This window comes from Athene noctua, chromosome 2 (genome assembly GCF_965140245.1).
Source record: "Athene noctua chromosome 2, bAthNoc1.hap1.1, whole genome shotgun sequence".
NCBI classification, from domain to species: Eukaryota; Metazoa; Chordata; class Aves; order Strigiformes; family Strigidae; genus Athene; species Athene noctua.
This window is the reverse complement of record NC_134038.1, coordinates 85,494,002-85,518,085: the sequence shown is the minus strand read 5'-3', so window position 1 is coordinate 85,518,085 and position 24,084 is coordinate 85,494,002. Positions and strand designations below refer to the sequence as shown.

The 24,084-nt window shown below is 38.5% G+C and overlaps 1 protein-coding gene across 4 annotated transcripts in view; it reads left to right on the top strand.

Moving 5' to 3' along the window:
- CDH12 (cadherin 12) overlaps positions 1 to 24,084 on the top strand; it is a 583,296-nt gene that overhangs the window by 372,824 nt on the left and 186,388 nt on the right. The window contains exon 2 of one of the 4 annotated variants that reach the window (XM_074897853.1): positions 17,712 to 17,823. The exons of the other annotated variants lie outside the window; for them this stretch is intronic. The gene's annotated coding sequence lies outside the window, so the exon portion shown is untranslated. The remainder of the gene's footprint in view (positions 1 to 17,711; positions 17,824 to 24,084) is intronic. 4 annotated transcript variants of the gene reach the window in all.

Genomic DNA, 24,084 nt, shown 5'->3' with positions numbered 1-24,084 from the left:
CCCAAGAAAATTAAACTTGAAAGTTAAAACACAGTGAAAATATTAAGTCAGCAATAGTTATGAAACATAATCACAGAAGCGACTAGGATTCATTTGACACAACCATGTATGAAGAAATCATCTGTAAAGGAAAAGAAAACCACCAGAGAGCAGAAAAAAACCCACAGAAAACTATCACATGCTTTTGAGTTTAACTTTTTCAGGGAGAGATTATAGTAGTTGGTATGACTTGAATGTGAATAGGCAGTCTCATGAGTTTAAACCAATTTTTTTATTGATGCTAAGACGATAAATTTGAATTCCTAATAGTAATTTCCATATTGCTCCATTGGTTAGTGCTGCATTAATTATTTTGTGTGTTGAGTCTTTTTCTGTTTCCAGTAACAAAGGTTTTTCTCATTCTCAGAAGATTCTTGTATGATATACTGAAGAGTGTGTGTTCAACTAGAGCAGCATTTTCTTACGAAAGAAAAAGTTATCAGCACTTTTCTTATCAATAATGACAGCCTCGATACAGAAATATGTGTCAGATGCAATTCAGAGATCCATGGCTCTGGGAAGAATGAATGACAGTTGACTTTACGTTTTAAGACTGGCTAGACAGTTCTCTATAGTTCTTCTGAAAGAGCTGTATACAGCCAGAAAGAGCAGTAGTGATGACATGAACCGAAGTGAAGCCTAATTAAAGCCACTGCTGTCAACAATTCAACTCCAGCAGGACATTTTCTCTGTACTTCTCTTGAACTTACAGGTCTCATCTGAGTGAAGCTAACTATTAGGCTACATATGTTGGTTTTCATTATTATTGAATGTATTCATATAATATAACAATAGACATAGTATATATATATACATCATTAAATATATACACAGTCTTCAAAATGAGGTTTAGGTTGTGGTTTTGGTGAACTAGAAAGCATTACAAAATAAGGTACTCCATATATGTGGATCAGAGCAGTTACAGTACAGCAGATCCATCCTTCTTTGAAGTGCTCATCCCCACCCCCTGCCCCTCCAAGATGCAATGAGGTTGGTGGAAACTTACTATATTTTGAGACCTGAATGCAAATTTTTGAATAGGAGAGGTGAAGCAAATTGTGTATAAACTGTGATCCCCTTCTCAGTCACTAAAATGTTCAGTCGCATATTTTGGTTATTTTCTATTGTCCATTTCATTTATCAACAAAGGTATTGTATTGGGAGAGCATTAGAAGTCACCAGTACCCTTTACAAAAAAACTAAAAAGTGAAATAGGACACGATTCTGGCAGTTACAGCTGAGTAAATAAAATGCTCTGGTAGATGAAGATTTTAATTTCAATAGTGCTTTTATGAAATCTTGTAATATAAACACAGATTCACAAACATTTAAAATAATATTTAAATAATCTTCATATTCTTTCTAATTTGAGCTCAATTTCCATCATACAGCCAGGGTCCAAAGTGTAGAAGGTTGGAGATGCATAGCACTGTGATGACTGATTAAGAACACTGGAAATGTTGTAATACTGACTGTTGCATTTAAGGTGATGAATTAAATTAGGTAAGAGATGAATCCCTTTGCATTCTAGCCGGTCCTCAGAGATTAGAGGGGCTAGGGGAAGCTGGACTTATCTCTTAATAGGTATGCCAATTAGGGCGGTAACTGGTCTGACCCGGATGCACGAACAGCCCGTGGGCTGTAGGTCCGGTTGCATTCAAGAGAAGCAGTCAGGTTCATGAATAGTACGGTTTGTTCTTATGCAACATCTACAGATTCTTTGAGATTGCCTGCGACAAGTGCACAAACTGCAGGTTGGCTGTATAGCACTACACACAAAAAGAAAAACAATTGCAATCACACACACTTAGTTCCTGGGTAATCACTCAGCATAGTCAAGGGCTCAAATCTTACTAAAAGGCATCCCTTCTGGGGGGGTGCGAGAAGCACAAACCCGTCACTCTGTCCCTCCAGTTTGGTGTCGGATTATGGTCCTCCCAAGTTAGACACAAAGTTGCAGTAGCATTTAACTAAGTATTTATGTGTTAGTGGGTGGGACTGTAGTCAAGCCATTAACTTCTGAGTAATGACACAGCACATTCCTTGGTGTGAGGGGTACAGCTATTTTTGGGGGGAAAAAGAGGGAGGATGAAAAACAAGGCCACTACAAAAAAGTTTTGGCTCCTGAAAAAATCCTTGCGATAAGTGAAAGAATGGGACTGTGCGGTCTACACTTCACTTTGCATTCCTCCTTGGAGGCACGACAAGCACAAATCACTGGACCTCAGCCCCATCCTGTGCTTGTTCTGGGCACCTTGTGTCAAGGAAATACATATGCTTTACAGATTTCTCACTGGTTTGCTTTTCTCATGCTTCCAACACTTAACACTGACTAAATGAAGTACAGCACATCTTTAATTTAATGAACTCTCTCTCTGAAGGTAAAAGGAGTAAACCACCATGAATATATTAAAAGAAATAGATAGGTCCAGGCTCAGCTATTCAGTAGCTTTCTGTCGTCCTCATCCCTTTTCAATGTTTCTTTTTCGTCATATTCTCTTTGGAGGGAAATTTCAGGTTTAAGGAGGTGTGCAGTTCAAAGAGGCTAAAAGTTTTACACACCGTATTAGCTACTTGCTGCATATTTAATTAACTAGAAATTAGCTACCTACCGTGACTTGATGATATCAGAAGTGGACTGTTAGAATTTTATCTCTAGTGTCTTAATAGGACAACTGTACATGCATATATGCATTCATTTAACATTGCTGGTAAAAGAGATTGTTAGAACAGATCTTAAATCCTTTTGTGAGCATGAGAGGTAACAATGAAAACTGAGCTGTTGATGTACACCAGTTCTTGGTTTCTTTTTGTGTAATGCTGGGCATAGCTTAGAATTTATAGCCTACAACCCCAATTGTTTTTCTTAACAGTTTTTTTATTTTCAAAATTTTACTAAAAATCTCTGGAAAATCCTATAGACCACTTGCTAGCTACTTCTGATGTTAGCACTCTTATTCACATATATATTTTAATGTCCTTACCACTTATATACATAAGTCCTAACAACAATTTTTTCAACCAATGGATTCTGAGGTGTTTAGGCTTTATGCTTAACTCTCCTTGTTACCTTTTCTCTACATTATTGTATATATGTCCTATCTATTTAGTAAAGCTATAAAGCAAAGCAGTAATACCGCCTGTATGGATAGACATGTCTAAGATGTTGTCTGTGGTCCACTTTAATCAGTGGCCCCTTAGATATGAGCAGTGTTGATTTCATTATCATGGTGGTCTGCTCCTTATGGCCTTTTCTTCTATGTCTTCTTTTGCCTACTTTTGCCTCTTGTCTCTCATATGACTAAGCAGCATGTCTGTCATGTGGCAGGTTCACATTTGGTTGTGCAATAGCATCACATAGATGTGTAATTGCATCATGTCATATGGTGCAATTTCTGGGCATCCAATCACATAAGCAGATACATTATCTGTATATCCATCATGTGAGGGACAGGGCAACCTGATGTTTGGTCTTACAAAGTTTGTCTTCCTGTCAAGTAAAAGGTCAGGAAATATTTTCTTGAATATTAACATAAGAGGCTGTGTGGCTTCCTGAGTCATGTGGTCTGTGTATGAGGAATTTTGCAGCTGAATCTCACATGGATAATGGGGAAAACATCAGAAGACATAAAAAAAAAAAATGGCTGAAAGAATAATCCAGTTCCTGACTGTATAGTTCAGTAGTGTATATCAGATAAAACATACACCTTGAATTGAAATTTGAACCTTCTTATTTCATCCATATGTAGTTAAACCCAGAACTGCTTCTTTTTGTTCTAATGCCTCCTTCCTATCAGCATGCATTCACAAACATTTTCAGGCATAGTCTACCTAGTCATAAATCATCTGATTTATGATCTGTAACTTTATGTACTGATACAAAACTAGGTCACTTTTCAATATGTATTGTATTGTGTGCAAAACTGAAAGAATAGAGTTTGAGAGAGATGCCGCATTATGATACTGACTGTGCAAAAATGACAAAGTAGATTCTTACCACAGAGAAATAAGATAAAAAAGGAACATGTAGGAATTTGTGTTCTGCTCCATCTGCACCTGACTTTGGGCTGATAGCTCTAACTAAACATTTAAAACAGAATGAAAAATAGAAACTACTTATGATCAGTTCTTTGAATTTGTGTCATTGCTGCATCTCAGTAGACTAAAGGTAGCTAGAAACATTAATGGCCTGAGCATTTCTGAGGTAGAAAAGCACGCTTACCTGAAGTTGCTTTTAAGTGTCCTCATGTTAGTCTGATGTGACTTCTGTATGCAGAACTTGAAAAATGCCACGTTTAGTTCTCTTAGATATATGACTTCAAGGCCCAAGGGGTTGGGAAAAATTAATGCCAATTTAAATTAATCCATAAGTGTATGGAAGAGATACAAAAGAATAAGCAAGACACTTTGAGACACTAGCTAAACTTATTAAATACATGTACAAGAATGTTCTGCTTGGATTTCAGAAACATTTGTATCACTTATTCCTACAGGCTATTTTAAACATAATCATGTTATATGCACCTGGCCATGATATTTGTTATAATTTTCTCAAAAGGTGAAAATTATGGCTAGGAAACCAGCAAACAGAATTCAGAACACTACCAACAACCCCAGACAAAACACTTGAGGCAGAAGTGCACACGCAGTTCAGGACTGGAAACTGTAAAGGCCTGAATACTTTGACAAGAGGAAAATTCTGCTGAGCTGCAATGATCTAAACTGTTATGATTGCTTCAAACACAACTATAGTGAAGACAGGGTGGAGTGTCTTTGTGTTAGAATCAGGGGAAGGCCAAGGGCAGATGTCATAGTGGGAGTCTATTATAGACCCCCAAGCAGGACACAGAGGTAGATGAAAAATTCTATAGGTACTTAGGAGAAATCTCACAATCACTTGCCCTTGTTCTTGTGGGAGACTTTAACTTCCCAGACATCTGCTGGAAATGCAACACTGCAGAGAGGGATCAGTCCCAGAGATTCTTGGAATGTGTGGAAGATAACTTTTTGACACAGCTGGTGAGTGAACCGACCAGAGAAGGTGCCCTGCTGGAGAGGGACTGGTGGATGATGTGGCGGTTGGAGGCCGACTAGGGCACAGCGATCATGAAATAATAGTGTTCTCTATTCTTAGAGAGGTCAGGAGAGAAGGAATGCCATCCTGGACTTCCAGAGGGCTGACTTTGACTTGTTTAGGCAACTGCTTGACAGGATCCCCTGGAAGATGGTCCTGAAGGGTATAGGGGTACAGGAAGGCTGGGCACTCTTTAAGAAGGAATTCTTAATGGCTCAGGAGCAGGCGGTCCCCAGGTGCTGTAAGACAAGCCGGCGGCAGAGAAGACCACCCTGTCTGAACAGGGAGCTTTGGCTGCAACTCAGGGAGTAAAGGAGAGTTTACAGCCTTTGGAAGAGGGGACTAGCCACACACAGTGATTACAAAGATGCTGTGAGGCTCTGCAGGGCGGAAATGAGGAGGGTCTGAAGCCCAGCTAGAAACTAATATAGCTTCATCAGTCAAAGATAACAAGAAATGTTTCTATAGGTACGTCAACAGAAAAAGAAAGACCAGGGAGAGCCTCCATCCCCGGCTAGACACAGGAGGAAACATGGCAATGAGTGATGAGGAAAAAAGTGATGTGCTTAATACATTCTTTGCCTCAGTCTTTAACAGCAAGGTTAGTTGTATTGATGAAATCCAGCCTCCTCAGCCAGAAGACAGAGACTGAGAGAACGAACCCCCCAAAATCCAGGAGGAGACAGTCAGTGACCTGCTGCATCACGCAGACACACACAAGTCTATGGGACCGGGTGGGATACACCCGAGGGTGCTGAAGGAGCTGGCTGGGGTGCTCGCCAAGCCGCTTTCCATCATTTACCAGCAGTGCTGGCTGACCGGGGAGGTCCCGACAGATTGGAAATAGGCCAATGTGACGACCATATATAAGAAGGTTTGGAAGGATGATCCAGGAAATTACAGGCCTGTCAGCTTGACTTTGTTGCCCAGGAAGCTGATGGAGCAGCTCATCCTGAGTGCCATCACACAACACATGTGGGACAACCAGATGCTCAGGCCCAGTCAGCATGGGTTTATGAAAGGCAGGTCCTGCCTGACAAACGTGGTCTCCTTCCATGACAGGGCAACCTGCAGGGAGAGGCTGTGGATGTTGTCTATCTTGACTTTAGTAAAGCCTTTGACACCATTTCCCACAGCATTCTCCTGGCAAAACTGGCTGCTTGCAGCTTGGATGGGCACACGATTTGCTGGGTAAAAAACTGTCTGGACGACCGGTCCCAAAGAGTTGTGGTGAACGGAGTTAAATCCAGTTGGCGGCTGGTCACAAGCGGTGTCCCCCAGGGCTGGGCTTTGGGGCCACTCCTGTTTAACATCTTTATTGATGATCTAGACGAGGGGATCGAGTGCACCCTCAGTCAGTTTGCAGATGACACCCAGTTGGGTGGGAGTGTTGATCTGCTCAAGGGTCGGGAGGCTCTGCAGAGAGACCTGGACAGGCTGGAGCCATGGGCTGAGGCCAACTGGAGGAGTTTCCATAAGGCCAAATGCCGGGGGCTGCCCTTGGGCCACAACAACCCCCAGCAGCGCTACAGGCTTGGGGAGGAGTGGCTGGAGAGCTGCCAGTTAGAGAGGGACCTGGGGTGCTGATTGACAGCTGGCTGAACAGGAGCCAGCAGTGTGCCCAGGGGGCCAAGCAGGCCAATGGCATCCTGGCTTGTGTCAGCAATAGCGTGGCCAGCAGGGACAGGGAAGGGATCTGACCCCTGTACTCGGCACTGGTGAGGCCGCCCCTCGATTCCTGTGTTCAGTTTTGGGCCCCTCACTACAAAAAGGACATTGAATGACTCGAGCGTGTCCAGAGAAGGGCAACGAAGCTGGTGCAGGCTCTGGAGCACAGGTCGTAGGAGGAGCGGCTGAGGGACCTGGGGGTGTTTAGTCTGGAGAAGAGGAGGCTGAGGGGAGACGTCATCGCCCTCTACAGCTACCTGAAAGGAGGGTGCAGAGAGCTGGGGATGAGCCTCTTTAATGAAGTAACAAGTGATAGGACAAGAGGGAATGGCCTCACGTTGCACCAGGGAAGGTTTAGACTGGATATGAGGAAGCATTTCTTTGCAGAACAGCTTGTTGGGCGTTGGAATGGTCTGCCCAGGACAGTGGTTGAGTCCCCATCTCTAGAGGTGTTTAAGAGTTTGGTTGACATAACGCTGAGGGATATGGTGTAGTTGGGAACTGTCAGTGTTAGGTTAATGGTTGGACTAGATGATCTTCAATGTATTTTCCTACCTAGATGATTCTGTGATCAGTATTACAGCTAAAAAAGAATAGATAGTCTGCATGGAGAAACATTTACTAGTTTCAGATTAGGTACTTCTACATCAGAAATTGTTAAATAGTAATCAAGTAGGTGGCAAGGGAGTAAGAAGCTAAAATTCCTTGTATATAGTGGAATTTTTACCCATATTATTAAATATCAGAACTACATGTGTAAGTTAATGAGTTGGAGAGAGTGACAGCTTGCAGTACTGTCTTGGTAAAAGACCTAGAGTTGTCAAGAGACTGGTTTTATTGCATTTTAGGAGCTGTGAGTACTTCAGAGTTCAGAGGCAAAGCAAGACTCCAGCCCTACCCTTCACATAAGAAGGGGGTTCCCCTTTCCCTGAGGAGAAGTAGAATTTCAAGTTTTTTGACTAAGGAGCATATGACATGTAGCAAGTATGTATTCTTAACCTGTTCTAAAAAAAACCCAACAGACAAAACCAAACACCAGATCACCTATACCTCCAAACCAAAATTATTTCTGGATTCCTTCCATACCTATATAACTAAATAATTAACGAAATGTCAAAAAGCAAGATTTTTTACTACCAAGATAGAAGAAATTCTAGGAGACATGGTTTTAAAGTGCTTTCACTTTTAAAAGACAGTCCTCAGATGACTTTTTGCTTTGCCTTTGGCATCTAGAATATCTTTTAGGAAGATATACTTTATTGATGTAATAGAGAACATATTGGACATTTAATCTGAAAAGAGGAAACAAATGGCGGAGGATGACCAGAGATCCTGAACACCACTGGGAAGAGCCAGAAATTTAGCCTATATGAAACACAAACAGGGAAAATAGTAATTTTAAACAGGGAAAATAGTAACAGTAATAGTACTGTTATTTATCTTTCAGAAGTAGCTTGGTGAAAAGATCTTTCTGAGTGTGAGATTTTGCACAAATCATAGAAAACACTCTTTAAACACTTTAGGTGCTGTGGTGGTTTGACTTTGGCTAAATGCCAGGTACCCACCAAGTCACTCTATCACTTCCCCCCTTTCCCCTTGTTTTCTCAATAGGGCAAAGAGGGGAAAGAAAAGAAAAGAACATAGACCAACCCTTGTGGGTAAAACAAAAGCAGTTTTAATATAAGCAAAACGAAGCAAAGGTCTGTGTGTGGAAGCAAAAAAAAGGAAACAGATTTATTGTCTACTCCCCATGAAGAGGCGATGTCGGGCCTTCTCAGGAATCAGGGCTCCCATACGCGTAGTGGTTGCCTCGGGGGACCAAGGGTGACCCCACCCCCTTCCTCCTTTCTCCCAGCTTTATACTGAGCAGACGTCATACGGTAAGGAATATCCCTTTGGGCAGTTGGGGTCAGCTGTCCTGGCTGTGTCCCCTCCCAAGATCTTGCCCACCTCGTCCCACTGGGGGGGAATGTCAGAGAGAGCCTTGGTGCTGTGTAAGCACCACTCAGCAGTAGCCACAACACCAGGGGGCTACCAACACCCTGCCAGCTCCCAGCATAAACCACAGCACCGTGAGGGCTGCTATAGGGGAAAACCAATTCCAGCTCAGCCAGACCCAGTACAGGTGCTCATGGAGAAAAGTTGGAAGCTTGATTACAGACCTGTCAGTCAGTACATTGCAGTCCAGAAGCCACTAAGCATGAGACACCGCCCGTTGTAGTTAAGTCATTAGAGCCTGGGACTTTATGTATATTCCCGTTCAAAGTTACCCCATATATCATTCTTACTATAATCTGGAATTTTAATCAAAGACGGCAGACATGAATCTTTGTCACTGCAGAAAAATGTATTTTCATAACACAGTGCATGAAGGTTATTTGAATTACGAAAAGAAATAGTTTGACCTATTTATGTGAACCTCAGGTCCACAAGCAAATAGACAAGCTGTGAAAGCCCGTACCATAGGTCAACAGGGCAAGCTAGATTACAGAGCCTAAACTGGTGGTGAGTAAGCCAAATAATACTTTTTCTCAACAATTCTAACACTCCTTCCTTCCAAAGGAACAGTGACTGTCTTAAATTTGTAAAAAACTTTTGTTGCCAACTTGCTTGAAACCTTTTCACTTTCATTCAGAGTATGAAAGAATAACTCTGAAATGAGATCTCATAAAAGACAAGATACAGTTTTTTGCTTTATTGCATTCACAAGCAGAGAATCACAGAGGTGTAAAAACAAATCCAGCAACCTGCAAGGAATGAAAGTCATGCAGAGTTTTCAGCTGCTGAATTATACTGAATTAATATTAATATATACTGAATTAGCAAAATTAGCTGGTATAGTGCTGTGTTTTGGATTTAGGATGAGAGTAATGTTGATAACACCCTGATGTTTTAGTTGTTGCAGAGCACTGCTTACACTACTAAGTCAAGAACTTTTCAGCTTCTCATCCTGCCCTGCCAGCGAGGAGGCTGGCAGGGTGCCACAAGAAGCGGAAAGGGGACACAGCCAAGACAGCTGATCCAAACTTGCCAAAGGGATATTTCATACCATATGACATCATGCTCAGTATATGAACTAGGGGGAAAGCTGTCTGGGGGACCACTGCTCAGGAACTGCTGGATATCGGCAGCAGGTGGTGAACAGTTGCATTGTGCATCACATGTTTTGTATATTTTAATTCTTTTTATCATTTTTTCCCCCTTCCTTTTCTGTCCTATTAAGCTGTCTTTGTCTTAGCCCATGAGTTTTACGTTTTTTCTGATTCTCATCCCCATCCCCCTATGAGGGAGTGAGCAAATGTCTGTGTGGTGTTTAACAGCGTGCCATGTTAAAACAACAGCCAGATTGCCAATAAAACTGAAATAATCACATTCTAGGACAGCTTCAGCAATATGAAGAAAGATGTAATCCATTTGTTGGGCTGTGTCTTCTGCTAATAATGAAAATGTGTACTAGCTGATTCCTCATTAAAAAAAAAAAAAAAAAAAAAAAACCCAAACAAGAAAAAAAGCTAGTTAGTTATATTTTATGATAATGTGACCTTAATTTAGTGCTTATGCTGGGCATGCCCAGTTAGCTGAGAATACATTATAGAAACCTGAGTCCTTTGAAAGGCTGATGGCAAGTAGACAAGTGTAATGCTCAAAATGTAAGATTTTACTCAACACCTTCTTCATCAGAAAAAAATCACTCTTGTGCTCTGTCATGGTTTAACCTCAGCCAGCACCTAAGCACCACACAGCTGCTTACTCACTCCCACCCAGCAAGATGCAGGGAAGAGAATTGGAAGTGTAGAAGTGAGAAAACTCGTGAGTTGAGATTAGGACAGTTTAATAATTGAAATAAATATTAATATTATTGATATTAATATTAACGATAATAATAATAATTAAAATGAAAATAACAAAGAGAAAGAATACCCAATAAAGATGAGTGATGCAAATGAGAATAATTGCTCACCACCAATCGATGCCCAGCCAACTCTTGAGCAGCAGTCCTCCAGCCAACCTTACCCCTAGTTTTATTAGTGATCATGACATCATATGGTGTAGAATATCCCTTTCATCAGTTGAGGTCAGCTGTCCCATCTGTGTCCCCTCCCACCTTCTTGTGCACCCCCAGCCTGTTCGCTGGTGGGGTGGGGTGAGGAACAGAAAAGGCCTTGACTCTGTGTAAGCACTGCTCAGCAGTAATGAAAACATCTCTGTGTTATCAACACCGTTTCCATCGCAAATCCAAAATATAGCCCAATATTGGCTACTATGAAGAAAATTAACTCTATCCCAGCCAAAACCAGCACACGTTTCTATATTGCTGTGGTCTTTTCCATTTAGTAATACAGGAATGAAATAATTATTTCAACACTTCAGTTTGGGATTTCGTGCAGTAAAGTACTAAAAGTACTCTGTAGAAAAATAAAAATTGACAGTAGGCTTCTGTGGAAGTTCAGTAATCCACATAATTCATGCAAAAAATAAAGTGTCAGTGATCTTTAGCATGCACTGATGGAGGCAAAAGATGCAGGTCTGCTTATCATTGTATAGATAAAAGCTAGGTTGAGTCATGAGAAGTTTGCAGTGGCTCAGAAAAAGACATTGAAGATCAGTCATCTGAGAGTGACTAATTACTACCATATTTTATCTTAAAAATAATAATGAGCTACATATATATAATGTTGGAATATTTGTCAGGTATGTTTCTTAATATAAATGAAAAAAGATAAAAATTTAGTAATGTTTAATGATTGGATGTCACAGCATAATGTATTAGTGATTCACCAAAATAAGAGGGGATAAAATTTCTCTCTGACTGAGTAAAAAGTTGTGAATTGGTCAGTCAGGCACAGCACATAAACCCCACACATATATAAGGAAGCAGAAACGTACTTATTTTATTCAAAAAGCAGAGTCAGCTGATTTCCTGTGTAGGTAGCAAACACAGTAATTTTCCAGGAGAAAGATTGATTCTGCCTGGGTGCTTTGGGAGACTTGATGGGGCATCATGGCTATAGGAATGTAATATTTCACCAAAAGGTAATGATTTTTGATGGAGGTAGTAAAGCAGAGGTTCTCTCCAAGAGTGCTGTCTGGGGTATAAAGTAAGGGAAAAGGTTATGAGTGCCTTACTGCCATCTTCTCTGCAAGAGCATAGCAGCTATATCTGGTTTTGAGGGGGGGGGGGGGGGGGAATAGCATTCTGTTTAACCTTAGCTGAATAGACCAAGTGTCCCTTTTGAACACATTAGTAGATTTGAAGAGAGAGAAAAACATACTATTTTGAAAGCTGGAGTGAGGGAAATGTGCATTTTACTTTAACTTGAATTCAGTTAAAGTGATTTTTAAATGGGTTGGTAACTGTTTACCACTAAGATTTTATGAACATAAGGATAGGATGAACCTAAACTTCTCTGCAACCCAGTGTTTGGGGCATCCAGAAGATAACAGAATAAGTCACCATTTCATACGCATAGATCAGACATAATAAAGATCAGCAGTAAAAATGGGAACTTCTCATACAAGAAATTTACTTCGATGCCTATAAAACATTTCTTCTTTCAGCTGTATGCACTTCTTAGTGATTATCATGTTATTGGTAGTTAAAATATGCAGAGTTTAAGATCAGCTTAAGCACCTTAAATGTGTAGATAGCTTGTGATTGAATAAGAAAACCAGTTTTTGATCAATGTGTAGAAATCAAATTCAAGATAATGCTCTACTATCATGAATAAGTAATACTAAAAAAATATAACCAATTCATTTTGAAAATAATGTTATCTTACAGCAAGGTTCTGTTCTGTAGGATAGAGAAGAGTAGCATATATTAAACAAAAGCAGTGAATTACACACAGTGTTATTAAAATGTATTTGTTATAAACAGATGTTTTATAGAGGATAGTCATCCATTCTCTGTAGAGTTCAATAGTATTCCTGACACAGTGCACCTGAATAATCAAGGTTCTTGCTCTTTTATACACAGAATAACTTTGCTTTGAACACTATACACGATTTAGAATACTGTAAATTATAACTTAACAAATAAATTGCTGTGCATTTTTTATAGATTGTAATCAGCCTGGAAAATTGAAGTTAAGAGTAGCTTTTAGGTTTTTTCCTTTTTTTTTTTTTTTTCCTTTTTTGTTTTTTTTTTTTTTTTTTTCTCCTGGATGTCTTTCCTTCACCAAAACCTCATTGGTTTGTGCTCTCATGGAGATCTTAAGGTAGTCAAGAAACTGGTAGTGTTTCAGATGCTTTCTTTTTTATTAAGTAAGGGCATTTCAAGTTTCCATGTGTAGTAAATCATAAAATTATATGCATGTTGCATGCTCTGTGCATGTGACATCCTGCAACATGAAAGTATAAACAAGACAGTCTTAGGAGGGAAATCTCAGAAGCTGAGGAAAGCACTTGCTGTGCCAGGTCACATAGTTTTTAAGTAGCACTGTCAACTATTGATCCAATTTTGTATTGTCAGGATGCCTTTTTCAAAAATGGCAGAAAGAACCTTCTAGTTATGAGCCTTTTGGTTTTTTAATGTATCACTTAAAGCTGAAAAGGACCAAGTCAATGTTGAAGATACAGTGTTAGATTTACTTCTGGATTTAGTTGAGTTTAATTTTGGCTGGAGAGCTGCCAGTCAGAGAGGGACCTGGGGGTGTTGATTGGCAGCTGGCTGAACAGGAGCCAGCAGTGTGCCCAGGGGGCCAAGAAGGCCAATGGCATCCTGGCTTGTGTCAGCAATAGCGTGGCCAGCAGGGGCAGGGAAGGGATCTGACCCCTGGACTCAGCACTGGTGAGGCCGCACCTCAATTCCTGTGTTCAGTTTTGGGCCCCTCACTACAAAAAGGACATTGAATGACTCGAGCGTGTCCAGAGAAGGGCAACGGAGCTGGTGCAGGGTCTGGAGCACAGGTCGTACGAGGAGCGGCTGAGGGAACTGGGGGTGTTTAGTCTGGAGAAGAGGAGGCTGAGGGGAGACGTCATCGCCCTCTACAGCTACCTGAAAGGAGGGTGCAGAGAGCTGGGGATGAGTCTCTTTAACCAAGAGACTGATAGGACAAGAGATAATGGCCTCAAGTTGCACCAGGGAAGGTTTAGACTGGATATCAGGAAGCATTTCTTTCCAGAAGGGGTTGTTAGGAGTTGGAATGGGCTGCCCAGGGAGGTGGTGGAGTCCCCATCCCTGGAGGTGTTTAAGAGTCGGGTCGACATAGCGCTGAGGGATCTGGTGTAGTTGGGAACTGTCAGTGTTAGGTTAATGTTTGGACTGAATCTTCCAAGTCCTTTCCAACCTAGCTGATTCTGTGATTCTGTAGTTCAGATCCTAGCTCTGTTATAGTCTGTTGCTTGCCCCTAATGGATTTTTTCAGATCACCTCTATACCTTCATTTCTCTCTTTGTGAAATATAGTTGCTCTTATTCATATTCTGTGAGGATATTCTCACAGGATAGTCAAGATGTTTTATTCATTAATGCTTAGAAAGCCATGTGCTACACTGAATCGTTTATTAAAATGGTATATATGGGCATATAAATGAGCAGTCCTACTATATACACTGCTTAGTATTTTATGTATCACTGTGTAGTTTTTTGGTCTTTGGAAGATTATGGAAGAAACTTTTTATGTAGGAAATATGTATTTTCTTTAATCTTTAAAAAGTTTCATGTGCTTCATGTCCACCACCATCAAACTGTGCTGTAAATAAATACACTGTTCTGTTATAAACCTCTTTCATTTGTGTTTTCTTTATATTAATTATTAGCTCCACAAAGATGTTTGTTGGTTTTGGTGGGGTTATTTATTTTTTTCTTCCCAAACAGCACAGAAAAAATTGAAAATTCATTTTTGTTTTGTGGTAATATATATATTCTTGGTTTACCCACACTACAGTTATCATGCTGCGTCAACTTTTTCTTTTCTGAAAAGTTCAGAATAGTGTTCAGGATTACAGTAGTAACATATCTATTAACATTTACCTGTAAAGCATGCAATTTTGCATTGGAAGATGTAAGTAGAATTTATTAATGTTCCACTTATGGAGGTAGTTTCTTTTCTGTGTGGTATAATGTCATTTGATGGACCTCCTCAATACCCCGTTCATTAAGAGCAGGTTCATAATATTTAACATAGAAGTTTTGGGCAGAGCTTCCTTTATAGAGAAAACAAAGTTTGTGTCCCTTGCATCTAACACACTTAGTATGCACCTTCTGAAAATACTGATGTAAGTGATATTCTGCTGCATGCTTTACAGGTAAATCTTTCCCCTGGTTGACTCTAGTGCTTGGAAGAGCCTGTTTCCAGTGTTTCAGCTTCTGAGCTGAGAAATGAGTTTGTGGAATGAGTGAACACATGATTTTTGAATAGAGAAATGAGCAGAACCAAAAGCACCTTCAGGAAAAATCGTCCACAGTGACCAAAGGAAGGTCATGCTGTTTACCCAGGGAACTGTGTACTCACATCCCACTGTGCTTTGCAGCTGTTCTGAATAGAAGTAGTACTGGATGTCCTAGAGCATGTTATCTACAGTGACCATATGCAGGAAAAGGAGCCGTAAGAAATTTATAGGCTTTATAAGAAGCATTCACATAATTGCAATTGAACTACATCCTTGAAGCAAATTTCTCCCAAATCCTTGAATAAATTACTGAAATTTGAAGCACTGAGTATGTATAATGTTTTTCAGCCTTTCTAGCATAAGAATCAGGAAACTCAGGAATCAGTTTTTCAGGATACTAGGGACTTGAGGAGTTCATTTCAGGTGAAACTGATGTGTACTGATTTTTTTCCCTGCAAACTATTTTCTCTTCTTCTGAAATGCCATTTTAAAATGTCTCCAGATCCTGTGATTATAAAAGCTTGTTTTGTCATTCATATCATTGCTCTAAAATGCATTCAACAAAAGTGGAAAAGAAAGGTGGTAAATTATTTGTTGGGCTTTTTTCAGCATCATTTTTACAAATGTTTCCTTTCTCTTCTCCTTTTCCTTTTTTTCTGATCAACTTTAGCAAAACAAAAGGGAAATAATGAACTCAGAGAGATGAACAGCTGACATGTCATTGACTTAATGACTTATGCGGATACAAAAGAAATTAAGATTTTTCACTAGCACCCAGTCCTTCCTATGCTTCTTTTTCCTGATGTTTGCCCATCCTCTTTCTTTGTTCTTCATATGGAAAAATTGGTGTGGAAGGTGGAGTTACAGTTTAGCCTGTGATTCTTTATTTTTTTCCTTTTTTTTTTTTTTTATGTTGTTATTGCAGGCTGTGTGAATGCTATACTTTTCAACTGTGTGTTTCTAGACTCTTTAATAAGCCTAAACAGATCTTTGTGTCAGTTACGTTGATAAAAATCTGTAACAATATCTTGCTTGTCCTTGTTGCTTGTCTAGATGTCTATCTGTGTACCTGAAATCCAGAATCTTTTATCTTTTATTTTTAACATCTAATCACTGATTGCTCGGGAGAAAATTGCTTGTCAGCTCCTGCAGGCAAGTTTGATAGACCCCAAATTCATGTTGGTTAGTGCCCGCTTAACAGTGAAGTGTCAGGTCTATTGCTGTTTATTGAGTTAAATGGTGTTACAAAAAAAGAAAATAACAACAACAACAACAACAGATGGAAAAAAAAAAAGCCAGCAAAACTAAAAGACTTTTATGTGGCTACAAATTTAGTAAAAAATAAATGTACAAGTTCAGAGAAAAAATCCATCATGACAAAAATATTCAGTAGCTTACTGAAATATATTTACTGAAGAAGGTGGGACTATAGCAAAGTGATCTGAGATCAAAAACATTTTCTATCATTTTGTCTCATTCCCCACATTAATTTTATTTTCCTCTGAGCTCCATAGTGCCTGAGTAAAGACAAAAAGCACATCTGCCTCTTTGAGAGGATTGTGTTTCAAGCAATGTCATAACCCACCCAGGCTCTCAAAGTGACATGTAAGACTTTTCCTATCCTTCTCCCTCCTCTGTGAAATATTTCATGATGGAAGAGAAGTGTTAGGCTCCTCTGGGTGATTTCTGCTCAGCCAAACTAATTCCATTATCTGTTAGTCATGTTTACATCAGGCTAACAGCTAATAACTCATGTGGAACTCTGTAAGCATCTTTAACCTTGTTCTTTATCCAAGCCAGTGCTCCAGGAGCCTGGCTTTCTCTGATTATTAATGGTGATGGGTAAGTGTCCTGTCAGGCTTCTCACAGAATTGGAAAGAGGCACAAGGTCAGCCCTTTCAGACCAGCTCTCTGGAGTGACATCTGGTAATCACAGGGAACCCTTCCTCCTAAGGGAAATAGATGGCTATCTCATATGGAGTCCCAAAATAGTAATTGTTCTCATACAACCTATTAAATAGTCAAATTTTCACTTCTGAAAAAGTCGGAGATAGAGGTAGAGAGATTTGTGACTGATGAAAAGTCTGCTGTCAGCTCAGTGGCAGGCTCTTTATATCCAAGTGAGTCTTTTTTGCAGTAAAATGATCTTACAGAAGATTTCTGAATCCCAGTAGGCCTACAGATGCCAAAGAGTGCTCTCAGAATGAAATAAAGTATGGATGACACATTGTGAACAATTTACTTTTTAATACTTTTCTGACTTAAATGATTCGAGTACCAACAGTATTACAGAGCAATAATTATAATGAATTTTATATTCAATTGATAAAGTGTTTATATATGAATACTTGAAGGTATGAATAGGTGCTATAATTCTCATGAATGTTTATGTAGACAGCAAAAAATTACTAGTCTCAGTACAGTAATGTCAAATCACATCTTTAACCTTAGACACTGTTGGATAAGAGAGACTAAAGCAGGGGGAAGAACTTATTTAAGCAGTTTCTATTCAATAGGGTAAATCTGTTCTATTGCTACAATCAGAATGAGTGAAGTGTAAGCAACTGCAGGGTTAGTGATCATGCTTTCCATTCTAGATAGTGCTCAAGAAGCTGGTCTTTACTGAATAAAGATGATGTGCAACTATCCTGCCAAGCTTCAGTTCGTGGAATCTGAATGAGGCCACGAGCAGACCTTCCTAAGGAATCTGTAAGCCCTGAGATGCTGAACCTACTTACAAGGGTGTTACTACTTTTCTGGTTGATTTATTTTTTGCTTTAAAAACCCCAAAACTATGAAAAAACCCTCCATCACAATTATTTGGTCATGTATATTCTGTCAGGAACAAAAAATGAAGTTTAGGATCAAAATCATCCCTGTACTATGTGCATGTACTGTGTTCTGCAACAGTCTCTTTTACCCATTCCAATGTATAATTTTTAAGTCTGAAATAGACAAATGGATCCTTATCTTAAGAGATATCTGCAAACAGATAATGCTTAATTGAATAAAAAGGAAAATATAGGGATACATTGGCACCTGTGAACTTGTGAATTGTCTCTTGACAGAAGTGGAAAGTAATCTGCTAACTCAATGTTTAAATCTTGACTGAATCACAGTATTGTAAAGAACAATTATAAAATTATATGAATAGGCATAATGGACTTTAAAATCTTTTAGCCATTTGAGTTGATCATTTGAATGCAAAATCTCTTTCTTCCCTTTTTTTCTTTCAAAACTATTAATAGTTTCTTTACAAGAATCTAGATCATTATAAAATTGATAGCTGATAAATAAACATTTGGGGCCAAATTCAGAATTAATTTAACATTATAAAAAGCCAAAGTAATTTTGTACAGCTCCACAAGTACTTGAACTAAATGGGTTTGGTATATGAAGTTGGCACTTTATTCATCATTCTTCAAAGTTGTTGGTTAGTAGCTGTGGGACTGTGGAGGTATTATTTAGGCTTCAAAAGTTTTGTGAATGACTACAGAATATAATCAAAATATAGAATAAGATTATAGAGTCAGATTCTAATCTACATTAAGGCTACATTAAAATGCAGAATAACGTGACTGATTTTCCTTGCATCACAAAACTGACATTGGAAATTGCCACTTTTCAGCTCCTTACATTTTTTAATTAAAGTCATTACTTATTACTTTAGTGGATAAAGAATGAATTATAGAATGATATTCCTGATTCACACAATGGAAAAGAAATAAAGCATATAGGCAAAATATTTATTTTTCAAATGCAATAAAAATTAAATTGTGTTAAACATTTTTCACTATTTTTTGGTACAGAATGAAGTATAATCCACTTAACACAATTATCTTTATTGTCTCCTTTTCTTAGATCAGAAGCATCAGGTTTTGTGTGGCAGTGATTTTGTAAGACAGAAATCTTAATTGACTTAGTGACCTTTGACTCAAAGCAGGAACTTTCTGTTGCTGTATGTAATGGCAAAAGATGAGAGGAGAACACAAGTGACAAAAGTGGATGAAGAAAGCGAAGCCAAGCTTATGGGCCCCATGAAGGCTGGTTTGCTAGCCTTGATAGCTAGAGCAGGTGCAAGCATAGAGGTTTGCCAAGAAACTTTGTGTTGACAACATGATGGAGATTCATGCAAATAAGTGTTTCATGTCACAACTCAGCATTTGAAAATGAAAATTATGCTGATTTTATAAAATTAAGCTGTCATTTTATGGAGAGAAATATTTAGAGCTGCTGTGTTACAGTATTCAATCATATGAACATAAGTACAGGCTGGCTTCAAAATCTTTCCTTCGAAGTGCTTGATCTTCCTGCCGGGTTTCAGGAGCACTGTAGCCTCCTTTGCATAACTCTTTCTGCTGCTGAGTCTTCTGTGCACGTAGCTGCTGAATTTCTGCAAAGTCTCCAACTCATAAGGCCATTGCCCATCATGGGGACATAGATTTTATCTCTCTGGTCATATGACATATTAAACCATCTGGGCAGACTTCCAGCTTGTGTTCTATATTGAAAATTACTTTTACAATTTTCTGCCTTGCTTTGTTGGATGGCATCTTGTAATCTTCTCTATTCCTCTTTTGCTTTTACCTCCCACAGCTGATAGCTCCAATCGGACTGTACTCCATTTAATTTACGATAGCAGTGACTTCAGGATACAGGGCTACTGCTGTATTTGGTTTCATTTAAAATTTTTTTTGGTGTTTCATAAAGGTTTGCAGAGTTTCTGATATTAAGAGAGAATGGAAAACAACTGTTATATAATGCTGCTACTACTGTTTCTACAAGAGAACTTAGTCTAGAATGCTTTATTGTATTAAAAAATAGGGGGCTTATTTCTCTTTTCCATTTAAAAATCTCTTTGGAAACAAACCTTTTTTTACAAATCTTGATTCAACTTAGTGTTGACCCAAAAAGCTGATGATCCTAAAAGGGAAGTTTTTTTACTGTGTTTTTGGGTTTTTTTTTTTTTTTTTTTTTTTTTAATTAAGAAATAAAGCACAATTTACAAAGAAAAGATGACATTTCAATGTAACATATGAAATGCAAATGTAAATTTCTTCTGTTTTTTTTGAGTTTTGAGGGCAATAGACTTTTTTTTTTAATGTTGACTTTTAATTTCAAAATGTTTTGGTTTTAAAAGGTGTTTTATGTATGAAAAAATCTATTTTGAAAACCTCTGAAAGGAAACAACATTGTAAAAATTTTTTCCTCATTTTGTTTCTAAAATATTTTCTTTTAATTTTATGTGGTTTAACTTAGTTTAACCAACATTACTATTTCTGATAGGAAGTTTTTCACATAAATTGTTAGTTGTATTTACTTTTCAACAAATTGACCGTTCAGATCTAGATGGTCAAAAAGAGAGAGCTTTCTACCTTAGGAGGTTTCCTACTTCACATAATCCTAGTAATTTTACATTAAATCTAATTTCATAATTTTTGCTAGTGTATGCATGCATCCTTTCTTTGCCTCTATGTTCTACAAATTGAAAAGGAAGTTTTTAATGTTACATTTGTGGATTTTCCTGTGAAGACCTATCAGATTAACTCTTCTAGTGAGTCCCAGAATCCTATAGTATGGATTTAGCCTCTTCACCCTACACTATCAATAAGATGCAGTGTTGTGTGGGAGGTACCTCCCTCCCACCCATCCCACCCCCTCCTGAAAAATCCTGATGCTGGTGATTAAATTTTACATGTATGTGGACTTCCATTGGGTTAATTGATGGTCCACCACAACGGTTAGCCTTAAGCTTTTCTGCTGTGACCAGAAATCAAAGCAGCAATTCTACTGCTAAAATTTCCCTGTGAATAACCATCTTCTGAATTCCAGACTGACACCACCATAGCTGCTGGTGGATTGTTTTAAGGGCTGAGATATTTTATGGGCAGAAAGTTTCTGGCTCCATGAGGCACGTCAGCTCTTGGTCTTTCTGGCCAGGTCTTGTTTGTGGAAACAGCAGACATGCATCTCCTGGCATGCAATAGCAGCTATCTAACACATCTATATGGTTAAAAAAAAGTAGTCTTTTCTACTGCATTACCACTGAATGCTACATCATCACTTGGGTGTTAGAAAGGTAAATTTAATCTTTTTTTTTTTTTTCTCCAGTGAAGGAGATATACCAAACTTGCCTTTAAAAGTGGTAGATTTTTTATTTTATTTCTCATTGCAGTAATATGATAACCTTACTAAAGCAGTATCAGAAGAAAAAAGAAAGTATGACAGAAGAGTCTATGAAAAGATCGGCCATTTAAAATTGTTACTCGTCCTTTCTACTGTTGTGTTTTCTTTTGAAACTTCTCATCTTCTTTAAATCCCAGTAAGCATCCAATTCTGCTTTAAAGCTTTACTCAAAGCTTTAAAGTCTTCTGGCCTTCTTAGTTGTGCTATACTTCTTGAGTATCACAGTAAGAATTTGATAAACAAAAACTATTTCTTCCATTAATAGCTTACTTTGCAAGAATGCAAAATGTGTTATTAGCATCTATTGTGAGTGTTTGCAATTTATGCATTCAGTCTTAATTTTTATCACATTATTCCTCGCCCTCTGTAACCTCAAGAAGCTTCTGAGCCACAGTAGGATTAATTTTGTTTCTTTTCCATGTCAAAATTAAATCTATAGTTCCGGTGGAGTACAGCAACTCTTGTTGAGAGTCTTTTTTGGAGTCCATATGATATGGGAGGGGAAACCTGCAGATTTTAAAAATCTGAAGAATTCATATCATTGGTTGTCTCCCTCAGAAATGTTTACTCTTTTATAAATTTGGAACTGGAAAGGATTTTTACACTATATTGGGAACATTAATTTATGTTAATCAGCAGTCAATATATTTGGTGTTTTTTCTAACAATTTACCACTCTCAGGCATGCCTGTAAGGGATTCAATTTCATTTCTCTCATGAGGCATGTGCACAAATATTTGTGTGTATATATATGTGTGTGTTTTATTATTTATGTATACAGATAAAAACAACACAAAATAGAGGAAAATTTGTTGTCTTGAAATTTCTGACCTAAAGACCAGAGTAAATGTAGTTGTCATAAAATCTTTGTCCTGCTTAATGGGGAGATTGTATCTTATGAATGACTGAGAATTATTTGATTTTTGAAATAAGTTGAAGGAAATTAGAGAACTGAGGGTCTTCCCTTGATTTCCTAGGAGAAATAAAAAATCAGTAAGAGCTTGGTAGGAGAATTTGTAATATTTGTCTTTGGTCTGAAAAAAAAAAAAATTCTTTTTTTTTTCTTTGGGAGATGGAATGCTTAATCTTTGCATAACAAAAGGGACATCTGGGAGGTGAAACTTTGCTACCTTTCTTAGTCTGAAAGGGACATCAGCTCTGAAAGGCAATTAAAAAAAGTGTTTTGCTGCAAATACTTGAAAATACTCTCGTGTTCCTCAGAATCAGATTGGTCACAGTTTGGTCTCTGTATTTCAAAGATCCCTTCAGAGAGCAAGCATGTGAACTAAAGTGTCATTGAGGATGTTGTATATTTTTCCAGTATTTGCACAAGTAAACAAACCCTAAGTTTTAACATGGTGTATAGTCCAGCCTCCTATACAAACTGATCATGAAAAATATATATTGTTCCCTATGCTAATATGTGTCTAAAAACTTGTCCTGATTTTCCAGAGTACTCTGCACACACAGCCTCTGGAGACCTCTTTAATTCACGTGTCCAACTATAAACTTAATGTCTTGTGTTAGCTGTTACATTTTAATAAACAAGACAGTCTTATTTCCTCTCTCTTCCCTTTGTCCTCCTCTAAATACTAGTTCTAAAATTTGCTACAGCAGATAAGAGAGGGAGGTGGGGAAGGCAATTAGTAAGTGAGAGTAAAGCGGGGAGTTGATCAATGGGTTGACAAGCTGGAACGCTGGTGCTGTATTTTGTTCTTAATTTATGTAACTTGAGCCAGTTAGACAACTGGGATGCTGCACAGTTGCTTACACTCATCTGTGTATTTATGGGGCTATTAGTAATTCCCTGAACATTGTCTGCAGCTTCACTTACATAATTGTCATGTGGTTATTTCTCAGTAATAGTAAAATATAAAAGTCTCTGTAATCTGGCTGAAAGATCTTATTTTCATAACTATTATTCAGGTTGTTCCTGAACAAGGGCTGGGTAGGTAAGTCTTTTTCATTGATTAGCTGAGAGACATTTTAGCCATCTTATTAAGAAATAATCACAATAATGCTTTCTGCTCTGATTGCTGCTCACAGGAGCTACTGCTCAGCCAGGCTACCAACTATTACCCCAGATGCTAACTAGTTAATTATTTAATTATCATTAGTGATGCTTGAATACCATAATGATGGCTAACACAGGTAACAGAGATGTAGAGCCTTTTCTACCAGGCTGAGAAGGGCCTTCAGAAGGCATAGTACTTTCTGTATTGGGGGTTATATATCCTAGAGGATGAATTGCTTATTCTGTACCAATGGCAAACCGAAATCTTGGAACCTTGTTTCTTCCTTTTGTTTCCTTTGCTGACAATAGATTTGTTTCTGAGTTTCCCATAATTCCGCAAACTGTAGCAGAAGCATCATGGTAAATACTCGTACATAAACATATGACATTTCAGTCACTCTGAGGTAAAAAATTAGACTTTCCAAACATTTGGCAAAACAGAGAGGAAAAATACAGGGATAGCCTCCTTCCCCAGTATTATAAAAATATAGTTAGGGCTCTCAAGTTGGGGGGCCTTAGTGCTAGTCCAGATTTTCAACTGCTCAACAGGGATTCTGTTTCATCCGTGTCAGGCTAGAGGTGTATCTGCTGGGCTCCTCTCTGGTCTCTCTCTTGCTTCGGTCCTCACCAGAAGTTCCTTTCTGTCTCTGTGTCTGAATGAAGCTAGCAGATAAAATAGGTGGAAACACATCTGACAGTTTAGCAGATGCTGAGGTATACAGGGTTGCAAGTGGTGAATCAATGAAAAATTCTCACTGGTAACATGAGTTT